Source organism: Neofelis nebulosa, chromosome 2 (genome assembly GCF_028018385.1).
Source record: "Neofelis nebulosa isolate mNeoNeb1 chromosome 2, mNeoNeb1.pri, whole genome shotgun sequence".
NCBI lineage: Eukaryota > Metazoa > Chordata > Mammalia > Carnivora > Felidae > Neofelis > Neofelis nebulosa.
In genome coordinates this window covers 85,965,857-85,970,285 of record NC_080783.1, presented here as the reverse complement: position 1 = coordinate 85,970,285, position 4,429 = coordinate 85,965,857, and the positions used below count along the sequence as shown (strand labels likewise).

The following is a 4,429-nucleotide window of genomic DNA, read 5'->3' as shown; positions in this document are numbered from 1 at the left end:
GGTCAGAGAAAAAGTCTGAAGGAAAGTTAAAAAAAATATGTTGAATTGAATGAAAATGAAAATAGAACACACCAAAATTTGTGTAACACAGCTAAATCAGTACTGAGAAGGAAATTTATAGCAGTAAACACATGAGAAAAGAGAGCAAGTCCCAAAACAGTAACATCAACTCCTACCTTAAGAATCTAGAAAAATAGGGGTGCATGGATGGCTCAGTCAGTAAAGCATCTGACTCTTATTCTCAGCTTAGGCCTTGATCTAAGGGTTGTGAGTTCAAGCATGGTGCTGGACGTGAAACCTACTTAAAAAACAAAACAAAACAAACAAAAACGAGAATCTAGAAAAAGAACAAAAATAAGCCTAAACCAGCAGACAGATATAAAGACAGAAATAAATAGAAAGGAAAAAACATAAAACAAAACTTTTTTTTTGCAAAGATCAATAAAATTTATCAGCTGATTAAAAAAAGAGAAGGCGCAAATTATCAATATTAATAATAAACAGGGGATATCACTATAGATCCTGCAAACATCAAAAGGAGAGCAGTAGAACACTGTGTATAACTCAAACTAAACTGACAACCTAGATGAAATAGATCAATTTCTTGAAAAGCACAAACTACCACAAATGACTAAATATGAAATAGATAACTTAAATAGTTCTGTAAGTATTTTTTTTTCAAGGTGGTTGACATCTTTATTGCTTTGGGTGTGGGGGGCAGGTGCTCAGGTGCTCTTGGTGGGGAGCCTCTTCCCCATCACAGGCTTCTGGCTGCGCAGGGTGGTGCTGGCTGTGCAAATGGCGGCCACGCACAGATCTGGGCGGTACTTGTTCTTGCGGATCACATGGCAGATGCTGCTGAGGGTGGCGGGGCATTCTGGTTGACAGGTGGTAGCTACATAGGAGGTGGCAGGTTTTTGCTGGCCCCATGTACATTTCATGACCGCCACTGCACCTGTGCCTTGGGCCCCTGGCTCCATGCCCAGTCATGTTGTGGGGAATCAGCCCTCGGTAGCAGAAGGAGTTACAAGTTCAGCTTATGGCACTTGGCGCTGTACGGCTGCTTGTTTCTGTGGCAGGGGCAGGACGTCGGAGCAGTTTTGCGCCACCTTCCGTTACGGGTGGGCGGTCACGGCAGCAGCTCCTCTCACTCCGTAGCCAGAGACGGAAAGAGGCCCGTGGTCCTGCAACTGTTAGGAAAACTGCCTTCATGATTGAAAAACTCATGAAAGAAATAGCCAGGTCCAAATCATTTTACTCGGAAATTCCACCGCACTTTTAAGAGAGATTTAAGACTAATTGTACACAATCTCTTCCAGAAAAGAGAAGACCAGGAACTATATCCAAATTCATTTTATGGAGTGGATACTACACTGATACTAAAACTATATAAAGACAGTAAAGAAAAAGAAAACTACAGTCCGATATCCCTCATAAAATTAGACCCAAAAATCTGTAACATATTAGCAAATAGAATTAGGTAATATATATAGAATTGTATGCCATGGCCAAGTGGGGTTTATTACAGCAATGCAAGATTGGTCCTCAAAAACTATTATATGACCTACCCCATTAACAAGCTAAAGAAGAAAAACCATATGATATCAATTGGTACAGAAAATGCATTTACCAAAGTTCAACATCATTCATAACAAAAACTCTTAGAAAAATGAGAGAAGAGGGAAACTTCCTCAACTTGATAAAGAGCATCTATAAAAAACCTACAGCCAATACTTAATGGTGAGGAATTTGAATCCTTTCCCCTACGACTAAGAAGGAGGCAAAGGTATCTGCTCTCATGTATTCAACTTGGTTCTGAAAGTCCTAGCCAGTGCAATAAGATTAGCAAAGGAAATAAATTTCATAAAGATTACAAAGGAAGCAATACAACACTTGCTATGTGCAGATGATGTGATTGTCCGTGCGAAAATCCCAAGGATTCTACCGAAAACTGGAGAATAACTGAGTTCAGCAAGTTTTCAGGATACAATATCCAAAAAACAATTGTCTTTCTATATGCTAATGATAAACAGAAAAAAGATGAAAAGTGCAATCCTACTTAAAATTGTTTAAAAAGGGAGAAACAATTAGGTGTGAACCTAAAAAAAAATATGTACAGGACTCACATGCTGAAAAATACAACATGCTGGTGAAATAAAGAAGATCTAAATAAAGAGATATATTCTGGTCAAGGATTTGGAAGACTCAACATAGTAAAGATTTCAATTGTCCTTTTTTTTTTTTCAAGTCATGAAAACAAATATTTAACGTTGTCAGAGAACTGCTACAAAAAGGCTTCAGGTCCAGGTGGTATTACAATAGGGAGTTTTCAGGGCTTAAAAGAATAAATATTTCTCTCTATATAAATTATTCCATAATTATATATATAAATATATGTATAATTTATATATAAATTATTCCATAATTATATATATAATTATTCCATAATTACATATATAAATATATATATATACTTTATATATAAATTATTCTATAATTATATATATAATTATTCCATAATTTATATATATAAATTTCTCTCTATATAAATTATTCCGTAACAGGAACAGAGAAAACTTTCATTTGTCCTCAAATTGACATATAGGTTAAATGCATTTCTTTTTAAAATACCAACAAAATTGTTTTGTGGTCAAAGAGCAGATTATTGTAAAAGTTATATGAAAAGGCAAAGGAACTACCATAGTTAACATAAATTAAAAAAAAAAAAAGAATAAAAAAAGAGGAATCAGCCTACCCAAAGTTTCAAAACTTACTGTATAACAAAAGTATTGAAGACTGTGTAGCATAGGTAAAGATATACATAAATCAATTTATGTAGCAATAAAAAGCTACATAAATATCTTCAACTGATTTTTTATAAAGCAATTCAATGGAGGAAAGATAGACTTTTTTTAACAAAAGATGCTAGACTAATTGGACATCCACAGACAAAAATATAACCTTGACTTAAACCTCACATCTTATATAAAAATTATCTTGGGGCGCCTGGGTGGGTCAGTCAGTTAAGCACCTGACTTTGGCTCAGGGCATGATCTTACGGTTCGTGAGTTCGAGCCCTGCGTCAGGCTCTGGGCTGATACTCAGAGCCTGGAGCCTGCTTTGGATTCTGTCTCTCCCTCCCTCTCTGCCCCTCCTCCACTCAGGTTCGTTCTCTTTCTCTCTCTCTCTCTCCCTCTCTCTTTCTCTCTCCCTCCCTCTCTCAAAAATAAATAAACATTAAAAAATTTTTTTGAAAATCTCAAAATGCATCATGGACTTAAATGTAAAACACAAAATTATAAAACTTTTAGAAAAAATATAGAAGAAAATAGTTGCAATCTAAAATCATGATTTATAGAAGGGAAAATGAATTAATTACATATGATCAAAATTAAAACTTTTGCTCTGCAAAAGATACTTTTGAAAGGATAAAAAGATAAGGTACAGACTTGGAAAAAATACTAGAAAATGACATTTCTTACAAAAGAGTAATATCTAGAACATGTAAAGAATTCTCAAAATTCAGTAGTAAAAAAAATAAACAATCCAATTAGAAAATAGGCAAAAGGGGGTGTCTGGGTGGTTCAGCCAGTTAAGCGTCTAACTCTTGATTTCAGCTCATGTCATGATCCCAGGGTCATGAAATCAAGCCCTGCATTAGTCTCTGCACTGAGTGTGGAGCCTACTTGAGATTCATTTTTTTCTCTCTGTCCCTCTCTCCCTTCTTCTGCCACTCTTCCCCTCTCATGCTGTCTCTCTCTCTCAAATATATTTTTAAAAAATGATAATAGGCAAAAGGTCAAACATTTCACTGAAAAGTACATAGAGATAGCAAAAAGTAAATGTGTTCAGTAATATTCAGCATCATTAGCCATTAGGAAAATGCAAATTAGAAGGACAAGATATCACTACACACCTATCAGAATGACTAAAATAAAAAATGGTGATGAAATAAATGCTTATGAAGATGAGGATAAATTGGATCACTCACATTGTTGGTGGGAATGTAAAATGTACAGCCACTCTATAAAGAGGTTGGTAGTTTCTTAAGGAAATTTAACATGCGAGCACTGCACAACCATTAATTGCACTTATGGGCCTTTATCCCAGAGAAATAAAAACTTGTAGTCACACAAAAACCTCTATACAACTGTCCCTATCATCTTTATTCATGATAGCCAAATACTGGAAGCAACCAAGAGGTCCTTCAGTAGAGGAATATTTAAATAATCTGATGTATGTGGACTACTCCTTATCAGTTAAAAATGAATGAACTGTTGACACACGGAATAACTTCAGTGAATTTCAGAGAATTACACTGAGTGGAAAAAAGATGATTCTGCTTACATACTGAATTATTCTGTTTATATGACATTCTTGAAAAGACAATATTGTATAACTAGAGAACATATTAGTGGTTTTCACAGTG

General features: G+C 35.2%; 1 pseudogene; it reads right to left on the bottom strand.

Moving 5' to 3' along the window:
* Positions 1 to 211: 211 nt before the first annotated feature.
* LOC131490552 (large ribosomal subunit protein eL28-like) lies at positions 212 to 1,029 on the bottom strand (annotated as a pseudogene).
* Positions 1,030 to 4,429: the final 3,400 nt, after the last annotated feature.